This window comes from Bufo bufo, chromosome 3 (genome assembly GCF_905171765.1).
Source record: "Bufo bufo chromosome 3, aBufBuf1.1, whole genome shotgun sequence".
NCBI classification, from domain to species: domain Eukaryota; kingdom Metazoa; phylum Chordata; class Amphibia; order Anura; family Bufonidae; genus Bufo; species Bufo bufo.
This window is the reverse complement of record NC_053391.1, coordinates 134,136,557-134,152,414: the sequence shown is the minus strand read 5'-3', so window position 1 is coordinate 134,152,414 and position 15,858 is coordinate 134,136,557. Positions and strand designations below refer to the sequence as shown.

Here is a 15,858-nt window from a genome sequence, read left to right as displayed (position 1 = left end):
TTTTTTTTATTAATGTCTATTCTATCCTGATTTTATTTCACATGATATGTGACTGGATTGTGTTTCATGGAGGATTTTAGTGGGGGGGAAAACTTGCATAAAACCCAAATAAAAAGTATTCGAAAAAAACAAGAATAGTGTTCAAGGAAGGACCCCATGAAGGAAACTGCTTCTGCCCAAAAATAAGTTTTATCTCAAGTTGGACCACCTAGATGCTCCACCATACTTCTAGAAAAATGTTCTGTGGACAGATGAGACAAAAGTAGAACTTGAGGCCACAATGATTTCTAAGTTGTATCAAAGCATTTTACTGGAGAATGTAATGGCAGCAGTCCATGACCTCAAACTGAAGAGACATTTGGAGATGCAGCAAGATATTGCCCAAAGCACACAAGTAAATTAACTAAAAAATGTTCAAGAGAAAAATAGTTTTGTTTTGGAATGGTCACGGTCCTTTTCTAAACACTATTGAGATACTGTGGCGCGACCTGAAGAGGGCTGTGCACAGAAAGCATCCCAAAACTATTGATGAACTGAAACACATTTTCCTGGAGGAATAGTCCAAAATTCCACTTCAAAATTGTGAAAACTTTGGTCAAGTAAATTGCTACTAAAAGGGGTCTTTACAGGTTATTAAAGGGAGTCACTAGCAACCTCCCTATCCAACTGTTTGCATAGACACATAGTTGTAGTTCACCTGATTTAACCACTGTTTTTCTGTTTTGTTTTGTTGATCTAAGGCTCCATTCCTGAGCTATGATACTTTTTCCTAATATGAAAATTAGACAACTGGTGCAAAAAAGGTGTCACCATTGCTCTTGTGCACCCAAAATCGTTCCTTTATGTGGTCAGCCACTCCCTCGCTGCTGTGATTGACAGAGCCAGCCAGTGGTAAAGCAGTGAGGGAGGGGCTGTCCACAGAAATGAGTGGACTCGAGTGCAGCCAGAGCATCGGTGATGCCCTTGTTGCAATAAATTACTAATATGCATATTAGGAAAAGTTTTATAACTCAGGAACGGAGCCTCAGATCAACAAAAGAAAATCGTTAATTTCTAACGATAATTTGTTTTCCCTTAGTCCTAACAGCAGCACAGATGGGGTTAACTGCCCCCTGTGGACTGGTAGGACCGGCGGAATTTTTAATGAGCCCAAGAACCAATAAGCGATCTTCAGCTCCCTGAAAGGGAGGAGATCGCCCCCCAGCCCACCGTGTCTTTAACAAGCCTAATGTAACTAGGGTGGGATATTTGTGTGCTGCTGTTAGGACTAAGGGAAAACAAATTATCGTTAGAAATTAACGATTCCCTTACGTCCTACCAGCAGCACAGATGGGGAGATAGCAAGAAGAATCCCCTAGGGAGGGTCCTCATGCCTGGCAGAAGTAAGAACTGTCTGCCCAAAAGCCGAAAACTCTGCCACCCTAGCATCTATCCTATAATGGCAGATCAAGATTGACTCAGAGCTCCAGGAAGCCGCCTTACAGATCAACTCTAAGGGGAGAAGTCTTCTCTCCACAACAGAGGTGGAGACAGCCCTAGTAGAATGGGCCCTCACAAACTCCGGAGGATCTAGAGATTGGGAGACGAAAGCCTCCCTAATGGCTTCCTTGATCCAGCGACTAATGGTAGCTTTAGACGCTTTACGGCCTTTAGACTTACCGGCAAACAGGATGAGGAGATTCTCATCTATCCTGAATTCTCTGGATCTATCCACATAGACCTGGAGGCATCTCGAAATATCCAGCGGGTGTCTGGCTGGAGTATCAGAGGAGGAGGCTGAAAACAAAACTGGTAAAGAGATTACCTGATTAATATTTTGGAAGGTTGGAACCTTAGGCCTGAAGTAGGGTAAGAACTTCAGGAGTACTCTGTCCTGCAAGAAGATGATGTAAGGGTGAATTGCAGAAAAAGCCTGTAGTTCAGAGATCCTTTTGGCTGAAGCTACAGCCAGAAGAAAAACCACCTTTAAGGTCAAAAATCTTAATTCCACCTCCTCCAAAGGCTCAAAGGGGGGAGATGCTAACCCCCTGAGCACTACTGAAAGATCCCACTGGGGAATAGGTTTCAGTATAGTAGGCTTTAGTTTTTCAGCTCCCTTTCAGGAAGCGTTTGATGAGTGGGTCCCGAGAATGTGGCCTGTTGAGGCAGGCCGAGATGGCACATATCTGTACTCTCAAGGTAGCTGGAGAGAGACCTTTATCTAGTCCATCCTGGAGAAATTGTAATATCGCAGGAAGGGGCGGATCTGTTTGGAATCACACCATGACACGAAGATTCTCATAATTCTGGAGTAGGCCTTCTTCGTAGACTCTGCTCTGGAATGCGACAAAGTTCTCAGGACCGACTCGGAAAGCCCTTCTATGTTGGGAAGGGACTAATCAACCTCTAGGCTGTCAGGTTGAACCTGTGCAGATCTGGGCAGAGGTGAGTGTCCCACGACACCAGGGTCTGCTCCCTGCGCGTCACTTCCAGAAGATGGCGGCGCCCATGGCGCCGCACGAACGTGGCCGAGAGCAAAACGGGGCACCGCTGAGTCGCCGAAAACCAGGCGGAAGAAGAGGGGAGGGGAGCCCCCCCGACGGTACCCTGTTTAAAATATATAGCCGCAATTAAGCCTAAAGTAAAGGCAAAGGCAAAAGGCAAACAAAGGGGGCGATTTGTTTAGAAAAAAAACAAGAGAGCCCCCTTCAGCACTCTTCAGCTCCCCGAAAGGGGAGCCTCACGCCAGTCCACCTGTCCAAAGGACAGAAAAAAACACGGTGGGCTGGGGGGCGATCTCCTCCCTTTCAGAGAGCTGAAGATCGCTTATTGGTTCTTGGGCTCATTAAAAATTCCGCCGGTCCTACCAGTCCACAGGGGGCAGTTAACCCCATCTGTGCTGCTGGTAGGACGTAAGGGAAACAGCATTTAAATCAGGTGACCCACAGCTACTTGTCTCTGTAAATGGTTTGATATGGAGGTCACTGGTGACAGACTTGCTTTAAATTCAAAGGTTCACTTACTTTTTTCCCTGCACTGTAAATGTTTACCCAATTTGTCCAAAAAAAGACATAGAAACATAGAAACATAGAATGTGTCGGCAGATAAGAACCATTTGGCCCATCTAGTCTGCCCAATATACTGAATACTATGGATAGCCCCCGGCCCTATCTTATATGAAGGATGGCCTTATGCCTATCCCATGCATGCTTAAACCCCTTCACTGTATTTGTAGCTACCACTTCTGCAGGAAGGCTATTCCATGCATCCACTACTCTCTCAGTAAAGTAATACTTCCTTATATTACTTTTAAACCTTTGCCCCTCTAATTTAAAACTGTGTCCTCTTGTGGTAGTTTTTCTTCTTTTAAATATGCTCTCTTCCTTTACCGAGTTGATTCCCTTTATGTATTTAAAAGTCTCTATCATATCCCCTCTGTCTCTTCTTTCTTCCAAGCTATACATATTAAGGTCCTTTAACCTTTCCTGGTAAGTTTTATCCTGCAATCCATGTACTAGTTTAGTAGCTCTTCTCTGAACTCTCTCTAGAGTATCTATATCCTTCTGGAGATATGGCCTCCAGTACTGCGCACAATACTCCAAGTGAGGTCTCACCAGTGTTCTGTACAGCGGCATAAGCACTTCACTCTTTCTACTGCTTATACCTCTCCCTATACATCCAAGCATTCTGCTGGCATTTCGTGCTGCTCTATTACATTGTCTTCCCACCTTTAAGTCTTCTGAAATAATTACTCCTAAATCCCTTTCCTCAGATACTGAGGTCAGGACTGTGTCAAATATTCTATATTCTGCCCTTGGGTTTTTACGCCCCAGGTGCATTATCTTGCACTTATCCACATTAAATTTCAGTTTCCAGAGTTCTGACCATTCTTCTAGTTTTCCTAAATCCTTTTCCATTTGGCGTTTCCCTCCAGGAACATCAACCCTGTTACATATCTTTGTGTCATCAGCAAAAAGACAAACCTTACCAGCGAGGCCTTTTGCAATATCACTTATGAAGATATTAAACAAAATCGGTCCCAGTACAGATCCCTGTGGAACCCCACTGGTAACATTACCTTGTTTTGAATGTTCTCCATTGACTACAACCCTCTGTTGTCTGTCACTCAGCCACTGCCTAATCCACTCAACAATATGGGAGTCCATGCTCAATGACTGCAGTTTATTGATAAGTCTTCTATGTGGGACAGTGTCAAAAGCCTTACCAAAATCTAGATATGCGATGTCTACTGCACCTCCACCGTCTATTATTTTATTCACCCAGTCAAAAAAATCTATAAGATTTGTTTGACATGATCTCCCTGAAGTAAACCCATGTTGTTTTTCATCTTGCAATCCATGGGATTTTAGATGTTCCACAATCCTATCCTTTAATAGGGTTTCCATTAATTTGCCTACTATTGATGTCAGACTCACTGGTCTATAGTTGCTCGATTCCTCCCTACTACCTTTCTTGTGAATGGGCACGACATTTGCTAATTTCCAATCTTCCGGGACGACTCCTGTTACTAATGAGTGGTTAAATAAATCTGTTAACGGTTTTGCCAGCTCACCACTAAGCTCTTTTAATAATTTTGGGTGTATCTCATCAGGCCCCTGTGACTTATCTGTCTTCACCTTAGACAGCAAACTTAGAACATCTTCCTCTGTAAAGATACATGCATCAAACGATTTAATAGTCATTCTTTCTAGTGGAGGTCCTTCTCCTTTTTCTTTTGTAAAAACTGAACAGAAGTATTCATTAAGGCAGTCGGCTAGCCCTTTATTCTCTTCTACATACCTTCCGTCCTTTGTTTTTAATTTAGTTATTCCTTGTTTTAATTTCCTTTTTTCATTTATATATCTGAAGAATGTCTTATCCCCTTTTTTCATAGACTGAGCTAGTTTTTCTTCTGCCTGCGCTTTAGAAGTTCTTATAACTTGCTTGGCCTCTCTCTGCCTAATCTTGTAGATTTCCTTATCTTCATTGCTCTGGTTTTTTTTATAATTACAAAATGCTAGCTTTTTATTTTTAATGATTTGGGCCACTTCTGCTGAGTACCACATTGGTCTCCTCCTTTTTTTGCTTTTACTGACGAGTCTAATGCAATTTTCTGTTGCCTTCAATAATGCACCTTTTAAGTAGTCCCATTTCTCCTGGACTCCATGTAATCCGTTCCAGTCTGATAAGGACTCATTTATGACTAATTTCATTTTTGAAAAGTCTGTTTTTCTAAAATCTAAAACTTTTGTTTTTGTGTGGTGGGACTCTTTCACAGTTCTTATATTAAACCACACTGACTGGTGATCACTAGATCCCAAGGTTTCGCCTACAATGACATCATATACCGAATCCCCGTTTGTGAATACCAAATCCAAAATGGCCTCCCTCCGGGTTGGCTCCTCAACCACTTGTTGTAGAGATAACCCCAGTAGGGAATTTAGAATATCTGTACTCCTGGTAGAACTTGCTATTTTGGTTTTCCAGTTTATATCTGGAAGATTGAAATCTCCCATAATGATAACTTCTCCTTTCATTGTCATTTTAGCTATTTCTTCAACTAGTAGATCATCTAGTTCTTTAACTTGACCAGGTGGTCTATATATCACACCTACACAAGTTACTGCATGGTTAGCAAACTGCAACGTAACCCAAACTGACTCTATGTTGGCCTCACCAACTTGTATTAGGTTAGATTTAATGCTATCTTTCACATACAGGGCCACTCCTCCTCCTTTCTTGCCTTCTCTGTCTCTTCTGTATAAAGAGTACCCTGGTATGGTTATGTCCCAGTCATTTCTTTCATTAAACCATGTCTCCGTAACAGCCACTAAATCTACATTCTCAGATGCCATTATTGACCCAAGTTCATTGATTTTTTTACCTAAACTGCGAGCATTTGTAGACAGGACTCTGAGCTTATCATTTCTTAACCTCTGTGCTTCTGACCTGTTCTGGCATTGTTTCGGGGGGCAATTGGACTCTTTTATTTTCACTCTTTTGCCCCCCCTTCCTAGTTTAAATACTCTTTCGCAAATTCTTGGAGTTGTTCACTAAGTACATTTGTTCCTTTGAGAAAAAGATGCAAACCATCTTTTTTGTACAGTTCCTTTCTATTCCAAGTAGAGCTATCATGAGAAACAAAGCCAAATCCTTGCTCTTGACACCATTTACCAAGCCATATGTTGAACTCCTTTATGCGCCTCTGCCTATCATTCTGAACATTATGCACAGGCAGAACTTCAGAAAATGAAATGGTGGATGCAAAATCCTGTACGTCATTACCAAGTGTGATAAAAGATTTTTTCACCTCTGACACTTCATTGCAAGCCAGGTCATTTGTCCCTAGATGGACAAGAACATCCACGTCCCCTTCCTGCTTTGCTTGCTTAACAATATTAATAATACGTCTTCTATCTCTTCTAGCAGTAGCCCCAGGGAGACATCTCACAAAACCATTTTCTTTAAGCTCCACACTTCTTATGATTGAATCACCCAGCAACAGCTGCATCCTTTGAGACTTCACTTTATCTTTTTTGTTGCATACATTAGACATAGGAGTCGATGGTTTCTCACCCTCTGTGCTTGAGTCCATATCCATGTTGTCCTTACATTCTGAGAGTGCTGCAAATGAATTATGGAGAACCACCGACTGTGGGACATGTCTTCTATCCACCACTCTAAGACTTCCAGAACCTACATTAACCCATCTGCCATTTCTGGGGGTCCTCTGTGGCAGTGGCATTGCAGCAGTCCTAGCTGGAGTTTGTTTAACAGATAATTTAAATATTTCAGCTTTCAAAAATGCAATTTCCTGCTGCTGAACGGTACAATTGTTTGTGTGTTCTTAGTTTAGTTTGATTGCGTTTGACTATAATTTTTACTTAGATAACAATCACAATTTATTAGCAGCCACTAGTGTTGGGCGTGAATATTCGAATAGCGAATATTAATCACGAATATCGGCACTTGGAGAATTTGCAAATATTTAGAAAATAGTGATATATATTTGTATTTTTGAATATTCTAGACTATTTTTCCCTCTGAACCCATGATCCCTCCCTGCTTCTTGCTTGTGGGCCAATGAGAAGGCTGCAATATCTTTGTCAGAGCTTAGCAACCAATAGGAAAGTTGCCTACCCCTTACTATATAAGAAACTCCCCAGCAGCCATTTTCTACAGTTTTTTAAAGTTCTGAGAGAGACAGCAGTGTCATTGCTGTGCTCTGTGCTTTCCATTCATTACATTAGATAGATAGTTAAAAAAAACTTATATATATATAATACAGATAGTTAATGGAAGATAGTCAGTGTAGGTTATATCCTCATATAGTGTAGCTGATTCCAGTGCAGGGTGTTAGGTTGTGTGATAGGAATTACTGTTTCTCTGCTATCCATACATACATGATACAGACATAGTGCTGTGATGTCACAACAATACATAGTGCACCAATCAGTAATATGCAGTCAGACCTGCTAAAATGTGAAGTTTCACGTAGTGCGCCAAAATATGCGCATCATTAATTGCTGATTACCGCAATCACGAATATATTGGAGAACTCTATCTGCATATAAAGCCATTTTTAATGTTCTGCCATGCCAACCATTTTCTCCAGTCTCAGGAAACTTCTAGCAGCTTGGAAAATGTAGCAAAAGTGACCCACGCCTGTATTACGCGCGCATTATGCTCATATTACATTGCTGATTTTCGCGATCAAGAAAATAATAGCAAATTCGCAAATATATGACGAATATTCTACAAAATATTCATGAAATATTGCGAATTCGAATATTGCTCATCACTAGCAGCCACATTTTAGTAGCAGCCAATGCAGAAATTCAGGTCGTAACAAAGGGTTCACTTACTCTTTCTCGCAACTTTTACATTTCTTCATGATACAAGTCCTGATAGTGTGAAGTGTTGAAGCATTCAATGCATTAGGACACAACTTTAGTAGGATAAGACCTGCAAGGCGAATATACAACGTACAGTGTATAAATGGACAAATCCAATTTATTTTCCTAGTATTTAACTTTCAGATGTTTAGTACATCACTAACATAGTATTTCTGTGCAGTTATTGTTAGGGGAAATTGCATAGCTGAAGAACAAACACTTTTCATCACATGAGAAGGCTGTTGGCTGTAACTTTAACCCCAAGTTTGCCCAACCATTTGGTTTCTAGACATGAGCTCAACAGCTTGGGATGGGGTTGGCAGTAAGGACAACACATCTATTCTGCCCAACATTGCTTCCTATTCCCTGTCTGGCACCAATATCCTATTTGCTCATTCTGGTTTTTATGACTTAGAAAATCCATCTCATTTGACAACAATTTAGTGTTTAAAAAAAGATTCTGAAGTCACTTTATTATGGCTCTCCTGCAATTCTTGTGTCTAGTGGAGGACAATAAAAGACCATGATAAGGGATCTTTACAGTAATTGTCTCTGTACGACCACACGGTGCGGTTGTGTAGAGGCTGTGACATGGCTGCGCTGTGGTTGGGTACCGTGTGGTCAGACGAGATGCAGCAGGCTCCAAATAAACTATTTAGAATTGTGGTGTTTAGTCTGTATGTATTGTTCATGGCCAAGCGGTGTGACCACGTCGCAACCTTGCCATGACCATGCTATGTTGTCGTACCCTTGGTATACAGCCACCGGGAGCAAAACTGCTGCACATTTTTCACAGCAGAAAATCCACAGAGCATCTGCTAATAATCCCCAGCGACAGAATCATGCAGATTGTTCTGAGGTTTTTGTTGCGTTTTTTTGGCAGATTTCAGCCTCTAAATTGCAATGAGTGAAATCTGCTGCAGATATCCACAACATAAATTGACATGCTGCAGATTTATTATGTGCACTGAGGACACTCTCCACAGCGTGTGGATGAGATTGACTAAATTCCACTGGAGCATTTATGTTTACATCTAGGCAGAGGCGTAGTTAAAGGCTCATGGGCCCTGGTGCAAAAGGCTCAGCTTGGGCCCTCCTTCCCTCAGTGCTTTGTGGCCAGGGGCAGGGAAGCACATATCCTTTGTGCTGCCTGAGGCAAAAATTTAAATGGAAACCCCTCCCCCCCATGCCAAATTCTTGACCTAACCCCTTCCCCCCAGTCAGAGGTGTAACTTGACCAGCATGCATTTTCTTTAACGTCTATTGCACACGAATGTGTGCGCCCCGTGGCCGTGCTGTGGGCCGCAATGCACAAACATCCACCGTGGGGCAGCCGCAGCGGATCGCGGACCCATTCACTTGAATGGGTCCGCAATCCGGCCGTTCCGCAAAAAGATAGGACATGTTCTATCTTTTCACGGAACGGAAGTACGGGACGAAACCCCACGGAAGCAATCTGTAGTGCTTCCGTAGGGTTCTTTTCTGTGCTTCAGTTCCGTGAATGGGTCCACATCCGTGATGCGGAATGCACACGGAACGGTGCCCGTGTATTGTGGATCTGCAAATGCGGTCCACAGTATGGCCATGGAGCGCACACATATTCGTGTGCAATAAGCCTAATACCGGTGTCTTCTGATGCGACACAACGGTCTTTAGGCCCCCTGAGGCTCCTGGGCCCAGTAACGACTGCTGCCTCTGCACCCCTTATAGCTACACGCCTGCTTGTAAGATACAGCCACAGTAGTGGATTTTCTGCAGCAGAAATACCACAGCATAAGGCTGCATTCACACAACCATATTTATTTTGCGGTCCACAAAAAAAAATAACAGATGACATTCATGTGACGTCCGTGTTGCATCTGTTTTCTTTTGCAGATCCATTGTCATACGGCCTATCCTTGTCTATTCTTTTGCAGGACTGGGAAACGGAAACACGGATGCAGATAACACACGGTGTACTGTCTGGTTTTTATTGCGGATCCATAGAAATGAAAGGGTCCAAGAAATGCAGATCGGATGAAGACCAAAAAGATGGTCGTGTGAATGGGGCCTGCGCTGTGAATTTTCCTGTGGATTTGTCACAGATTTCACCCTATGCCCCAGAAAGGCGGACATCTGCAGCACAAATTGATGTGGGAATTTAAAAGGTCAATTACATTGTTTTGCAGTAAGTGGATGAGGTTTCTTAAAATCTCATCCGCTTTGCTGGTACTGTATAGCATGTGGCAAATCCACAACATTTACTCTGTGTGAACATACCCTTAAAAGTGGAGAATTTGGTAACAAAAACAAACCATGTTCATAGTTGGTGCTAACGGCATGAAGAAATATTCTTATAACCATGAATTCACATTCTGCAGATTTGTGTAAATGGAATTTGTCAAAAGCCGATTCTAGTAAGGCCTCTTTCACACGAACGTGTGCGCTCCGTGGCCGTATTGCAGACCGCATTTGCGCTGTTTCGTGGGCATTCCGCATCATGTATGCAGACCCATTCACTTAAATGGGTCCGCAAATCCGGAGATGCGGAATGGTGTGGAACGGAAGCACGGAACGGAACCCTACGGAAGCACTACGGGGTTTCGTCCCGTACTTCCGTTCCTCAAAAAGATAGAACATGTCCTATCTTTTTGCGGAACGGGCGGATCGCGGACCCATTAAAGTGAATGGGTCCGCGATCCGCTGCGGCTGCCCCACGGTTGGTGTTCGTGTGCAAGAGGCCTAAGAGGCACACACCTCTTCATAAATGTGACGCGTATTGGGTTGTAAGCGCACTGTACAGTTTGAGCTACGTATGCCATTTTTCTGGTATAAATTATGATAAATGTGTCAGGCCGAATAGACTTTGCCCCATCCCTAAGGCTCACCGACTTTTATGAAAAGTGGAATATAGATTTTATTAATTCCCCTATGTGCTTGCTGCAGAAACAGACTCATTCATAAACCGGACAAAAATATAAACGCAACACTTTCGGTTTTGCTCCCATTTTGCATGAGCTGAACTCAAAGATCTGAAACATTTTCTACATACACAAAAGACCCATTACTCTCGAATATTGTTCACCAATCTGTGTTAGTGAGCACTTCTTTGCCAAGATAATCCCTCCCACCTCACAGGTGTGGCATATCAAGGTGCTGATTAGACAGCATGAATATTGCACAGGTGTGCCAACAATAAAAATCCACTCTGAAATGTGCATCGTTTTGCCTTACTGGGATGGGGGGGTCAGAAAACCAGTCAGTATCTGGTGTGACCACCATTTGCCTCACGCAGTGCAACACATCTCCGTCGCATAGAGTTGATCAGGTTGTTGATTGTGGCCTGTGGAATGTTGGTCCATTCTTCTTCAATAACTGTGCGAAGTTGCAGAATATTGGCAGGAACTGGAACACGCTGTCCTATACGCTGATCCAGAGCATCCCAAACATGCTCAATGGGTGACATGTCCGGTGAGTATGCTGGTTATGCAAGAATTTCCAGCTTCCAGGAATTGTGTACAGGTCCTTGCAATATGGGGCCGTCTGCAACATGAGGTGATGGTCATGGACGAATGGCACAACAATGGGCCTCAGGATCTTGTCACGGTATCTCTGTGCATTCAAAATGCCATCAATAAAATGCACCTGTGTTCATTGCCCATAACATAAGCCTGCCCATACCATAACCCCACCGCCACCATGGGCCACTCGATCCACAACATTGACATCAGCAAACAGCTCACCCACACAACGCCACACACGCTGTCTGCCATCTGCCCTGAACAGTGAAAACCGGGACTCATCCGTAAACAGAACGCCTCTCCAACGTGCCAGACACCATTGAATGTGAGCATTTTTGCCCACTCAAGTCGGTTACAACGACGAGCTGCAGTTAGGTCCAGACCCCGATGAGGACGACGAGCATGCAGATGAGCTTCCCTGAGATGGTTTCTGACAGTTTGTGCAGAAATTCTTTGGTTATGCAAAGCGATTGTTTCTGCAGCTGTCCGGTTGGCTGGTCTCAGACGATCATGGAAGTGAACATGCTGGATGTGGAAGTCGTGGGCTGGTGTGGTTACACGTGGTCTGCAGTTGTGCCAATTGCACGCTCCCTCAAACATTGCAACATCTGTGACATTGTGCTGTGTGATCAAACTGCACATTTCAGAGTGGTCTTTTATTGTGGGAAGTCTAAGGTATACCTGTGCAATATTCATGCTGTCTAATCACAACCTTGACATGCCACACCTGTGAGGTGGGATGGATTATCTCGGCAAAAGAGAAGTGCTCACTAACACAGATTTAGACAGATTTGTGAACAATATTTGAGAGTAATGGGTCTTTTGTGTATGTAGAAAATGTTTCAGATCTTTGAGTTCAGCTACATTATTGAGTTCAGCTCATGCAAAATGGGAGCAAAACCGAAAGTGTTGCGTTTATATTTTTGGTCAGTGTACTTAGGCCCTATTCACACGGCAAATTTTGCAAAGGCAAAGTCTGCAGTGTATTCCATGGCAGAAACTGCCACGGTTTCTGCCGCAGTTTTCAGTTTGAACGCCATTCCATTTATTGGCGTTAAAACGCCTATGGGCACCCAAAGCGCTTCCATGCCCATCTGCCTAGGCTCGACGCCATCGCGGCATGACACTGCTGGGGCACACAAATGGCAGCGCAGCTTCTTATTGAAAACAAAGGAAGTGTCAGAACCTCCCAGGGAGCCAGTAGTGGGATGCGGAACCCACTGGCAGTAAGCAGCTGACAGCCCAGAACGCGGTACAAGTTTAGGGATAATCCAAGAGGGGTAGTCAATGTCCAATCCGGGTCGAGGCAGGCAGCGAAGGTTCAAGGCGGAAGACAGTCCAGGGGTCAGTAGCAGGGAAGGATACAAAGAAACAACAGGCAATAGAAGGATCTGCAGGGAGGCTAGGTGTTCACCATAAGGTGGAATAACTCAGCAATGAACCAGAGCTCAGGCCAGGTCTTTATAGCCAGGGAAGGTAGGAACCACCCTCCCCAGGAACCAATGGCAGGCGAGGAAGGTGGAAGGTGTGTACTGGGAATCTCCCTCAGCAAGGCTCACACCTGACAGCCGGATAATGCAGGAACTCTATGCACCCGGAAATGTGCGAGCAGCCTGTGTACTGCGCACACACCGTGCACCCACACCTCGGGCACCAGGTGTTCTACCGAGCTGAAGGGGAACCCGTGCCCTGCGCCGTGCCCGTGGTCCCAGAGTAGGGGTAACACCCCCTGCTTCCTGACAGAGCCCCCCTCCAAGGAGCGGCCTCCGGACGCGACCCTGGGAAGGCCTCTCGGGGTGAGCCCGATGGAACGCCCGCACCTTGGCGGCCGCATGGACATTCCCCAAGGGCTCCCAGGAACGCTCCTCGGGACCGTACCCCTTCCAGTGGATGAGATACTCCAGGAACCCACGCCGGCGGCGGGAGTCCAGGATCTCCTGGACTTCATACTCATCATCGTTATTCACCTGGATGGGAGGTGGTGGAGCAGGTGCCCGGTCCGGGAACGGGTTGGCACGGTGTGGTTTCAACAAGGACACATGGAATACCGAGTGGATTCCCAGGGAAGTAGGCAACTGGAGTATGGCTGCAACGTTGTTGACCATACTCACGATCTCAAAGGGACCAAGGTAACGGGGTCCCAGTTTTCGGGAGGGACAGGACAGCTTCAGGTGCTGTGTGGAAAGCCACACCTTGTCCCCGTCTTTGTACCTGGGGAATTCTGTGCGTCTACGGTCTGCCTGCATCTTGTGCCGCTGCTGAGCGGCCTGGAGTTGCTGCGTTAGGGTCCGCCTCAGTTCTCGTAGGAGCCGGAGTCGTTGAGCCACTTCAGGCACTGGGACATCAAGGGGGAGATCCGGGAGAGTTGCGGGATGATAGCCATAGTTGGCATAGAATGGTGAGAGCCCGGTGGAGGAATGAAGCTGATTGTTGAAGGAAAATTCTGCGAAGGGGAGATGGCTCACCCAGTCGTCTTGTAGATGGGATGTGTAACAGTGAAGGAACTGTTCGAGGGTTTGGTTGGTCCTTTCGGTCTGCCCATTGGACTGGGGGTGATAGGCAGAAGACAGGCTGCGAGTGATATGAAGGCTACGGCAAAACTGGGTCCAAAAGCGGGAGGTGAATTGTGAGCCCCGGTCTGAGACGATGGAATCAGGGAGCCCGTGCAACCGGAACACGTGTTGGAGGAACAACTCTGAGGTTTTTTAGGCCGTCGGGAGACCGGAGGTCGGAATGAAGTGGGACATCTTGGTACATCTGTCCACCACCACCATGATGGTGGTACAGGCTTGTGAAGGCGGTAAGTCCACAATGAAATCCATGGCTATGTTGCGCCATGGAAGGGTTGGCACTGGCAGAGGCTGTAATAACCCAACAGGTTTTGAGGTGGGACGTTTGTAGAGTGCACACACGGAACAAGACTCTATGAAGGAGCGTACGTCGGCTGCCAAAGAGGGCCACCAAAACTGACGTAGGATGCATTCCGTGGTGTTGCGCCTTCCTCGGTGGCCTGCTGTGGGGTGGTCATGGTGATGCTGTAGTACAGGCAGTTGCTGGGAGACTGGGACGTAGATCCACTGTTGGTGGTAACAAAGCCCCTGCTTCATTGGCAGGTGGGCTGCCTCCTCTGGAGCTGGCATGCTGGCCCGTCGGATCCTCTCGATCAAGGAGTGTTGGGTGGCTAGAAAGTATGCGGCTGGCAGGATCGGTTCCGGAGGTGCAGGATCGGCCTCGGAGGAGCACATACGGGACAAGGCATCAGCCTTGCCGTTCTTGGATCCCGGTCGATAGGTAATCTGGAGGCGAAAACTGGAGAAAAAGAGAGCCCACCTGGCTTGTCGAGGACGCAGTCGCTTGGCACTGTGGAGATATTCGAGGTTGCGATGGTCGGTGTACACCACCACAGGGTTTTCAGCTCCTTCCAGCAAATGTCTCCATTCCTCCAGGGCGTCCTTGATGGCGAGCAGCTCCCTCTCACCCACATCATAGTTGCGTTCGGCCCCGGTGAGTTTGCGGGAATAAAAGGCAATGGGATGGAGAAGCTGCTTCTCCCCTTGGACCTGGGAGAGAACAGCCCCGATAGCCCCCTCGGAGGCGTCGGTCTCCAGAAAAAACGGGCAAGAGGCGTCCGGTTGTACCAGTATAGGTGCCTGTGTGAACAGCCTCTTAAGGTGCTGGAATGCCTGTTGGACCTTCGGGGTCCATTCAAACAGGGTGTTGCTCCTGGTCAGAGCAGTGATGGGAGCGCAGATCGCTGAAAAGTTCCGAATTAATCGGCGGTAAAAATTGGCAAAACCAATGAACTGCTGCACCATCCGCCGATTGCGGGGGACAGGCCAATTCTGGACGGCCTGGATCTTCCTGGGGTCCATCTCCACTCGACCTGGGGATAGGATGTAGCCCAGGAACTCAATGGACGAGACTTCGAAGGTGCTTTTTTCAAGCTTGCCATAGAGACTGTGGGTCCGCAGACGCTGGAGCACCGATTTGACATGCCGTTCATGTTGTGGCAGTGATCTGGAGAAGACAAGGATATCGTCCAGATATACCACAACATGGGTATCCAACAGGTCACGGAAGACGTCATTGATGAAGCACTGAAAAGTGGCAGGGGCGTTACAGAGCCCGAAGGGCATGACAAGGTACTCGTAGTGCCCAAACCGTGAGCGGAATGCTGTCTTCCACTCATCCCCCTCCCTGACACGAATCAGATTGTAGGCCCCACGGAGGTCGATCTTGGTGAAGAAACGGGCATCCTTAACTCTGTCCAGCAAGTCGGGAATGAGAGGGCGTGGGTACCGGTTCTTCTTGGTGATGTCGTTCAGGGCCCGGTAATCGACACAGGGCCGGAGACCCCCATCTTTTTTCCCCACAAAGAAGATGCCGGCCCCAACTGGAGAGGTCGAGGGACGGATGAACCCCTTCGCTAGGCTCTCCTCTATGTAGTCCTTCAGGGCCCTGGTCTCGGGTTCGGACAGATTGTA

At 46.0% G+C, this 15,858-nt stretch overlaps 1 long non-coding RNA gene across 1 annotated transcript; it reads left to right on the top strand.

Annotated features, from left to right (window-relative positions):
• Positions 1–2,126: 2,126 nt before the first annotated feature.
• Positions 2,127–12,987, top strand: LOC120994802. Its single transcript, XR_005777471.1, has 3 exons — positions 2,127–2,138; positions 9,274–9,278; positions 12,552–12,987. It is a non-coding gene; the product is annotated as an uncharacterized LOC120994802 (long non-coding RNA).
• The last annotated feature ends 2,871 nt before the right edge of the window (positions 12,988–15,858 follow it).